Source organism: Dendropsophus ebraccatus, chromosome 11 (genome assembly GCF_027789765.1).
Source record: "Dendropsophus ebraccatus isolate aDenEbr1 chromosome 11, aDenEbr1.pat, whole genome shotgun sequence".
Lineage (NCBI taxonomy): Eukaryota > Metazoa > Chordata > Amphibia > Anura > Hylidae > Dendropsophus > Dendropsophus ebraccatus.
In genome coordinates this window covers 90,400,205-90,410,693 of record NC_091464.1, presented here as the reverse complement: position 1 = coordinate 90,410,693, position 10,489 = coordinate 90,400,205, and positions in this window count along the sequence as shown.

Genomic DNA, 10,489 nt, shown 5'->3' with positions numbered 1-10,489 from the left:
TTTTATTACACCAATGTGGGACGTTAAAGCTGAGCTGTGATTGGTTGCTATGGGCGACACATAGATGATTACTACAAGACGCGTTATAAATAGTTTCCCCGTAGTCGTTCTCTGTTGATCGGCCGCACTTCTGTAATCCCGTGGTCCGGAGCGGCTGTGCTGACCCGAGCTTGTTCTGTGTTCATCACTTCTTATAATCTATATAAAGCAGAAGCAAAGAAGTGAGAGTGTATCTGATGGAGGAAACTAGATTTAGGCAAACTTACAGAATGTTTGGGTCCACGACACCCCCAAACGCTCCGCGTGTGACTCCTGGTGGATGGAGAAGATGGATGCAGCCCTAGGGCTGTGTAGAAAACATAGATACAAGTACAGGTCTTCTAACTTCTCATCTCTAGAGGAAACATAGAATCATACCAGATACAAGATCAGCCACCATAGTGCGGAGAGTCCGATACAATATGGGCCCTACACTCAATGGGGTGAGGAGGGTGGGGGGGCACAGATCACGGTCTACAGAAGCTGGGCTATGGGTAACCATGCAAACCCCTGTGATGTGTCCCGCTAAAGCCCAGACCCCATAGTCCTGTGATGTGTTGGCACCCCCTGCAGACCCCATAGCCCTGTGATGTGTTGGCACCCCCTGCAGACCCCATAGCCCTGTGATGTGTCCCCCTGAGGCCCAGACCCCATAGCCCTGTTATGTGTTGGTGCCCCCCGCAGACCCAATAACCCTGTGATGTGTTGGCGCCTCCCACAGACCCCATAGCCCTGTGATGTGTCCCCCTGAGGCCCAGACCCCATAGCCCTGTTACGTGTTTGCACCCCCTCCCCCCCGCAGACCCCATAGTCCTGTGATGTGTTAGCACCCCCTGCAGACCCCATAGTCCTGTGATGTGTTGGCGCCCCCCGCAGACCCCATAGCCCTGTGATGTGTTGGCACCCCCCGCAGACCCCATAGCCCTGTTATGTGTTGGCACCCCCCGCAGACCCAATAGCCCTGTGATGTGTCCCCTTGAGGCCCAGACACCATAGCCCTGTGATGTGTCCCCCTGAGGCCGACCCCATAGCCCTGTTATGTGTTGGCACCCCCCCCCCCCCCCCCGCAGACCCCATAGTCCTGTGATGTGTTGGCACCCCCTGCAGACCCCATAGTCCTGTGATGTGTTGGCGCCCCCTGCAGACCCCATAGTCCTGTGATGTGTTGGCGCCCCCCGCAGACCCCATAGCCCTGTGATGTGTTGGCACCCCCTGCAGACCCCATAGCCCTGTGATGTGTTGGCACCCCCTGCAGACCCCATAGTCCTGTGATGTGTTGGCGCCCCCCGCAGACCCAATAGCCCTGTGATGTGTCCCCTTGAGGCCCAGACCCCATAGCCCTGTGATGTGTCCCCCTGAGGCCCAGACCCCATAGCCCTGTTATGTGTTGGCAACCCCCCCCCCCGCAGACCCCATAGTCCTGTGATGTGTTGGCACCCCCTGCAGACCCCTTAGCCCTGTGATGTGTTGGCGCCCCCTGCAGACCCCATAGCCCTGTGATGTGTCCCCCTGAGGCCCAGACCCCATAGCCCTGTGATGTGTTGGCGCCCCCTGCAGACCCCATAGCCCTGTGATGTGTTGGCGCCCCCTGCAGACCCCATAGCCCTGTGATGTGTTGGCGCCCCCTGCAGACCCCATAGTCCTGTTATGTGTTGGCGCCTCTCGCAGACCCCATAGCCCTGTGATGTGTTGGTGTCCCCCGCAGACCCCATAGCCCTGTGATGTGTTGTCACCCCCTGCAGACCCCAAAGCCCTGTGATGTGTTGGCACCACCTGCAGACCCCTTAGCCCTGTTATGTGTTGGCGCCCCCCGCAGACCCCATAGCCCTGTTATGTGTTGGCACCCCCCCCCCCCAGACGCCATAGCCCTGTGATGTGTCCCCTTAATGCCCAGACCCCTTAGCCCTGTGATGTGTTGGCGCCCCTTGCAGACCCCATAGCCCTGTTATGTGTTGGCACCCCCTCGCAGACCCCATAGTCCTGTGATGTGTTGGCGCCCCCTGCAGACCCCATAGCCCTGTGATGTGTCCCCCTGAGGCCCAGACCCCATAGCCCTGTGATGTGTCCCCATGAGGCCCAGACCCCATAGCCCTGTTATGTGTTGGCACCCCCCCCCCCCGCAGACCCCATAGTCCTGTGATGTGTTGGCACCCCCTGCAGACCCCTTAGCCCTGTGATGTGTTGGCGCCCCCCGCAGACCCCATAGCCCTGTGATGTGTCCCCCTGAGGCCCAGACCCCATAGCCCTGTTATGTGTTGGCACCCCCCCCCCCCCCCCGCAGACCCCATAGTCCTGTGATGTGTTGGCACCCCCTGCAGACCCCATAGCCTTGTGATGTGTCCCCCTGAGGCCAAGACCCCTTAGCCCTGTGATGTGTTTGTGCCCCTCGCAGACCCCATAGTCCTGTGATGTGTTGGCGCCTCCCGCAGACCCCATAGCCCTGTGATGTGTCCCCATGAGGCCCAGACCCCATAGCCATGTGATGTGTTAGCGCCCCTGCAGACCCCATAGCCCTGTGATGTGTTGGCGTCTCTCGCCCCTCGCAGACCCCATAGCCCTGTGATGTGTTGGCGCCCCCTGCAGACCCCATAGTCCTGTTATGTGTTGGCGCCTCTCGCAGACCCCATAGCCCTGTGATGTGTTGGCACCCCCTGTAGACCCCAGAGCCCTGTGATGTGTTGGCACAACCTGCAGACCCCTTAGCCCTGTGATGTGTTGGCGCCCCTTGCAGACCCCATAGCCCTGTTAGGTGTTGGCGCCCCCCGCAGACCCCATAGCCCTGTGATGTGTCCCCTTGAGGCCCAGACCCCATAGCCCTGTTATGTGTTGGTGCCCCTCGCAGACCCCATAGTCCTGTGATGTGTTGGCGCCCCCCGCAGACCCCATAGTCCTGTGATGTGTTGGCGCCCCCCGCAGGCCCCATAGCCCTGTGATGTGTCCCCCTGAGGCCCAGACCCCATAACCCTGTGATGTGTTGGCGTCCCCTGCAGACCCCATAGCCCTGTGATGTGTTGGCGCCCCCCGCAGACCCCATAGCCCTGTGATGTGTTGGCGCCCCCCACAGACCCCATAGCCCTGTGATGTGTTGGCGCCCCCCGCAGACCCCATAGCCCTGTGATGTGTCCCCCTGAGGCCCAGACCCCATAGCCCTGTGATGTGTCCTCCTGAGGCCCAGACTCCTTAGCCCTGTGATGTGTTGGCGCCACCTGCAGACCCCATAGCCCTGTGATGCCCCCTGTGGTATCAGCAGCAGATCCTGTAAGGTGTGAGGTGCGGCCTCCATGAAACCCACAGATGATTAATAGGATTGAGATCTGGGGAACCTGGAGGACATCTTGATCTCTTTGTCACGTTTCTCATTCCTGCACAATGTGTGTAGTGTGGCCCCTGGGGCATCCGGCTGACCATTATAGGGTCTCGCCGCCATGAAGGGGGGGAAAATGGTGCGCACAATGGTTAGGTAGGTGGTCGGTGTCACAGTAACATCCACATGATACCAGGACACAAGGTCTCCAGCAGAACATCACATTACCCCCTCCCCCATCTTATCTTCTTCCCATAGTGCATCCTGGTGCAATCTCTTCTTCAGGTAAGTGATCCTCAGTCAATCCTTAATCCTTTTTCCTTCATTTTTCCTTTTCCCTCAGCAGGATGGGCAGTTTCTCTTCCTCCTCCGCTAAGGTGATATCCAGACCCTGGATCTGAGAGATCAGAGTATAGTGAGTGTCCCTCACTGCTGAGTATTTGGAGCAGTGTAGCAGGTAGTGGGCCTCATCCTCCACAGCCTCTTTGTTGCATTGCTGGTACAGTCTGCTCTCCCTGGACATGGATGGCTTTCGGTGTTGCCCAGATTGGATGGCCAGGCTGTGGTCTGTAGTGGCTCAGGATCTGCCGGTCTCTGGGTTTTTCTAGCTTCTCCAGTTATAGGGCTGGTGTTCAGTCTCTAGCATTGTCTCGCCTCCATTCACTGACGTCCTCCTCTTGTCCATTGTATTATATACCGGTTGTTGTGTTACTGTGCCGGGGGATGTTTCAAGTGAATGGTTTTTAAGTTCTGGCATTGTTTAGGGCCCCTCGGTTTGACATCCCCTGATAACATTTCACATGGAATATTTTTTGGGGGGTATCACCATGTCTAGTCTTTGTACATTTTGGGATGCCATCCTGTAGTAGTAAAGATGTGGGGGCCTCAGGTTAGAGACCATTGCTCTGGATGTTCAGCACCTTGGACAGATCAGCATACGATGGCCTCCAGGATAGAGGTCAGATCCTGGTTATGAGAGGTTACACAGTGTATGTGATGGGTGAAATGGCTGAGCTACAGGTTGGTATGTCACAACTAATGTAACTAAGTGGGATGTGTTGTGACCTACAAGCGTCTACGACCAAGACCCATCAGGAATCTATGGATTCATGGATGACCCATCCCAGACGTCTGCTAATACAGTCATGGAGCAGTGTTACTGGTTGCACTCTGCTACATCCTCCGCTCTGTTGCTCGCTGTCTGTCCCAGCCTGATGCCTTGGCGCAGGAGACGGATCGTTCTGTCAGTGCCGTCTCAGTTTGGCAACAATTCCAGTTTGAGGAATCATTGTGAATTGAATCTACGGGGGACGCTGCCGGGTAATTGCCGCTTTCAGACGCTTCTTCGTTAGTTACCATATTATGGTTACAGCCGAGCCTTAATATTAATAACTGCCTGGCTCATGGTCATACAATTACTAAGACTATATCAGCTGCGGCGATGGACACCGCACCCAATGTTATAGTCTCCCAGCGACTCCGGACCCCTTAAAAACACAGTCCAGAGTTGTTTTCTTCTTTTAAGTTATTCAAAGTTCTCTTCTAATCGGTTTCTAATTTTATAAGCAGTACTACAGAATGTTCTGTATCCTGAGTAGAGAAGGAACCGCTGTGGGCTTTTGGTTCCTTTTTGCTCTATGACTGGAGCTGTATCTCAGCCGCAGCTCATCACCGGATGTTTCACTACTGTTCTCATCTATTATATATGTATACTGTAATCCTACTAGCAGAATGAGTGCAGCTCTGGAGTATAATACAGGATGTAACTCAGGATCAGTAATGTAATGTATGTACACAGTGACCCCACCAGCAGAATAGTAAGTTCAGCTCTGGAGTACTGGCCACTAGAGGGAGCTTCTTCCTGTTTCCTGTTTGTTGCTGTGAGGGTTGTTTGGTGTGCTCTGTGCATTTGGCGGGAGCCTGGTCTTTGTTGTCAGGGGGGGGGGGGTGCAGGCCCAGGTATGAGCGAGCCAAGGAGAGCCCCAACTCCTTACCCCCGAACCAGGTCCACGGATGGCAGAGGGATCCAGCAACCAACAGCAGAGGGAACAACATCAGGAGGTGCATCTGGGGTACGAGGTGCAGCAATGCTTCTCCAGCCGCCCCAGAACCAGAGGTGACAAAGGGTAGCCACAAGGCTACAGCCAGCTGTGGAACTACAAGTGCCAAAAGTTCTGGAAGTACTACAACAACTGTGGAAACCAGCCAGGAGAATCTGTGCAGTGACACTCCTCCTGGAGCAAGGCTGTCTGCCCATGGAGGTGTGGAGGAAGATTGGGGGGGTGCAGCGGGCTCAGGAGACTGGGCAGAGCTATGGCCTCCGGATTGCTGCAAGCCTCTGTGGGTATGAGGAAGCCAGGAACCAACTCTACAATCTTCAGGAGGAGGTATGTGCTGTAAAAGCATTGATGGACACTGCTGCTAAGCAGCAAAAGGCTGAGCTATCTGCAAAGATGAAGCGTCTGAAAGCTGATATAAGGAAGATAGTGAAAAAGAGAACTTTTATTTTGGAGAACAGTGGTCCGTTTAAAGAGAAACTACAGAATGATGACAGATTTGCTGAAATGGAGAGAGAAAAGCAGAGAAGGCTGAGAGGGCTCCAGCCAGAGAGCCGGGTGGAGGAGGAAGGAGACGCTGCGGAGGTACGTGATGTTGAGCCGAATCCACCTGGGGGTCCGCAACAACAGACCCCATACAGTGGGCTCCCTGCAGGGCAAGCAGCATTGTCATCTAGCCGCTGTTCGGGGAATAAAAGCAACACCAGTTACCAGGGAGGGGCGCTGATGGCCCAGATCCAGCTCCTGGAGTCACCAGGGCGCCTCCAGGACTTCGTATTCAGAGAGGAGTTACCAGAGGAGGCACCTGGGAGAAAGACCAAGGTAAAGAATAGAGATGAGCAAACCGGGTTCGGGTTCGAGTCGATCCGAACCCGAACGTTCGGTATTTGATTAGCGGTGGCTGCTAAACTTGGATAAAGCTCTAAGGGCCCTATTCCACCGGACGATTATCGTTCAGATTATCGTTAAATCGTTCGAATCTAAGCGATAATCGTTCGGTTGAAATGCAGTAACGATTAACGACCGAACGAGAAATCGTTGATCGCTTTATAAGACCTGGACCTATTTTTATCGTTGCTCGTTCGCAAAACGTTCGCAAATCGTTCGCATTGAATAAGACATCGTTCGGTCGTTCGCAATAGAAACGAACGCAATAGCGAATAAATAGCGAAGAAAAAACGATCGCAATTACGATCATAAGTAACGATTATCGTTCCATGGAAATGAGTGAACGTTTTCAGTTCTTTCGCAATAGCGGTCGTTTGAGATCGTTAATCGTTAACGATTATGCAAACGATAATCGCCCGGTGGAATAGGGCCCTAAGGTTTTCTGGAAAACATGGATACAGCCAATGACTATATCCATGTTTTCCACATAGCCTTAGGGCTTTATCCAACTTCAGCAGCCGCCGCTAATCAAATGCCGAAAGTTCGGGTTCGGATCAACTTGAGCATGCTCCAGGTTCACTCATCTCTAGTAAAGAACAAGCTTCAGGAGCAGGTAAAATTTGTTTATTGCCTCCTCCTTGTGCCCCCCAGACTGGTCTCAGGGTCAGCTAACTTGTAGGTCCAGGATAGACAGGTTTTAATTAAAGGAGGAAGCTGTCTCTTCAGCGGTGTCCGTTGTTGAGGTGGAGTTCTCCGACCTCTGTTTTATTTTGTGTTCTCTGAATGTTACAGAGACCCCCCGGATGGGTAGAGGCTACTGGAAGCTCAATTCGTCTCTCTTGGAAGAAGCGGAAATAAGACAGTCCTTTGAGGATTTTCTTCAGAGCCAGGTACCATTGCTGGGCCTTTGTAGCAGTAAGTCAGAGTGGTGGGAGATTCTTCCGCCAGCTCTCGAGCCTCAGGAGTCTGGACAGGTATCGCTTGTACCAGGGCCTGAGGAAGAAACTTGAACGTCTTGTCTCGACTGGAGGTAGTCGTGATGATATCTCCAGAGTGAAAGCCTTGCTAATGAAGTGCCAGAAGCTGCAAGATGTCAGTGAATAGTAAAATCGTCTCAGGAGTGATTGATAGTACAGGATCCCTAAAAAGGTCCAGATCAGGGATCCTAGAGGTCGTCAGATCCTTTTACTCGCACCTCTTGGGGAGGAAGGATCTAGATCGGGATAAGGCCTCAGCTTTCTTGACTGAAACCGTCCCTGAACCAGGGGTAGACCCCTCTCTTGACGTTTTGACAGAGATGATCCAAGAAGAGGAAGTCAGGGTGGCTATTGATGGTCTTGCCCTCAAGAATTCACCCCGTCCAGATGGCTTAACATCTGAGTTCTATAGACCTTTAAGGACACTTTGGTACCCCTCTTGACTGAGGTATTTAATGAGTGTCTCTCCTCGGGCGCTCTGCCGAGGCCAATGAGGAGGTCAGCCTTGATCATCTTGTCAAAGGGTAAAGACCCATCCCGCATTGAGAATTGGCGTCCCATATCGCTACTCAATGTGGACAGAAAGATTCTGGCAAAAGTGCTGTTTAATCGGCTGGTGAAGTTTACACCCCAGCTCCTTTCAGGGGCCCAGCATTGCTCTGTTCCAGGCCGCAGTACCTTTAGTGCTGTGCTCTGTGTCCGGGAGGCTGTGGAGCAGGATAGGGCAGGTCACTGGAAGGGGTACTTGCTGTCCTTGGATCAGGCAAAACCATTTGATCGGGTTAACCACGAGTACCTCTGGTCTGTTCTTCTGAGATATGGCCTGCCGGGGGGGTTTGTTGATTGGCTTAAGACCTTGTATGCAGGGGCAGAGAGTTTCCCGCTTGTGAATGGTTGGATTGGCTGCTCTTTTGAGGTTGGGTCTGGTGTCCGACAGGGTTGTCCTTTGAGCAATTCATCCATTCCCTAGGGGTGATTGTGGACCGTTAGCAAGGGTGAGAATGGATCCTGTGGTGCCGAATTCCACTCTGAGGGTGGTAGCATATGCCGATGATGTCACCATATTTGTCTCCTCACAAGAGAAAGTGCAATGTGTGATGTCAGAGGTGGAGCGCTTTTCAGAGGCATCTGACAGCAGGCTTAAGATGGCCGCTCAGAAGGTGGATCAGTGGAAGGGCTGGTCTCTGACCCTCAGGGAAAGGGTTAACCTGATCAAAACTTTCCTGCTCCCTTTGCTGATATATCTGGGCAGTGTTTGCCAGAACCTCTCTGGACTCGGGTCTACAGTGTGTTCTTCCAGCTGTTATGGGGGAATAGACTGAACCTAGTCAAGAGGGAGGTTATTTACTGTACGAGGAGACAAGGGGGGTTGTGTATGGTCAACCCCGTGGTGTTCCTAGTGAATACCTTTCCTAAGACCAACATTGCAAACCTCTGGAAAGAGAGGGCTCCTCCGTGGGTATTCTCCTGTAGGGGATGGTTTCGGCCTTTCTTCCAGGAATGGGAGACAGGAGGGCAAGTGAAGGATCTCCGCACACCACACGGGCATCTTCCGGCTTATGCTACCCTGGTTCTGAAGGTCATTCGTCGGTGGGGTTTGGGGATGTGGGAAATTAGGACTCTGTCGAGGAAATTCCTTGACAATGGGGTCCTGTCATCCCATTTCCAAAAACCACTGGCGCTCAAGGATTGCCCAAGCCGGGATCTGGAGGTTGGTTTGGGCCTATTGAATTCCATCAGGATCCCCTTGAAGTTTTGGGACTTGGCTTGGCGTTGCTTCCATGGGAAACTGTATGTGAGGGACAATCTGAAGTGCAGGAGCTCTGAGGATCGGGGATGTCCCCGGGAGGAGTGTGGAGGCATGCTGGAAAGCATGAAGCATTTTCTGCTTCATTGTCCCTTTATTACAGAGGTTTACAACAGGGTGGGAGCTTCCATCGGGTGGCCCAGGTTGGCCCGTCTCTCCTATGCCGAATGGGCCTATGGAGCATTCAGAAACCTTGGTGGCTGGGACCAGAGCACTTTATTCTCCCTGTGGATGAGGTCGTTAGGGGCACAGCGCCCCCTGTGGATGAGGTGGTTAGGGCACAGAGCCCCCCTGTGGATGAGGTGGTTAGGGCACAGAGCCCCCCTATGGATGAGGTGGTTAGGGGCACACTCGGTGACCTGGTGAAGGTGCGTTCTTTGGAGTACGAGAGGCTGGGGGCTGGTAGGGCCTCTTATCTTTGGAGGGGCTCTGCCTTTAAGGTGCCTTAGCCTGCATCTCCTCTCCTGGTGGTCGCTGATGCTGGCACATTAGTCTTTTGTTTTGTGCTGTAGAGATACTGGAGTATAGGGCTTGTGTATTGTGTATTGTGGTTGTTTTTGTATGTTTGTATACATTGTATATACTGTATATATTATATATGTTTTGTTTGCACCTGGGGTTGGGGTTTAGTGATAGGTTGGGTGGTGGGTAAAAGGGGGGGGGGGAGGGGGCTTCTGTGGGACATATATATATATATAATTTATTATATGTATTGTTTAGTTGTATGTTATTATTTTTATATCATGTCTTGTTTAGTTGTAGTTTATTTCTGTATGATGTCTTGTTTAGTTGGTGTTGGTTTGTATAGAATTGTGTCTGTGGTATTAGGTTGTGCACAATGCAACTGGGCCAGGGAGTTCACATTTAGTTATTTATATAGGTGTATAGTAGTTAGCGCTATATTGTATATAGTAGTGTATATAGTTTAATAGGATGGACCGGTGGTTTATGTTATGGTTTAATTTTCTTTTGGTAATTTTTCTATTTATTGTTTTGTTCTGGTTAGATATTGTGTGTTATTTCTGTATTTTTATGTTTAAAATTTTAATAAAAGAACTACAGGATCTGTAATGTAATGAGTGCACAGCTCTCACTTTACAGACACAGTGGCCCAGAATCACTAATGTGTCTCCATCAGAATTTATTATGCATTTTAGACACTTTTCCGCCAATAATGAAGAAAAGGGTGCGGCCTAAATTGCTCTACAAAATGGACCTGAATCTGGCTGAAAATTCCAGCGTACCTCTAGTAAAGTGATAGGTGGTTTATATTACAAGTAGACAGTCTTTAAGTGCAACAGATTGATCAAACAGCCTGCACCACCGTGATCCATCTGGCACATATAGAGATTGTCTAGTCTTAGTTTGCACTCAGTTTAAGGAAATCTGGCCATAAATATTCACACGGGGACCATAA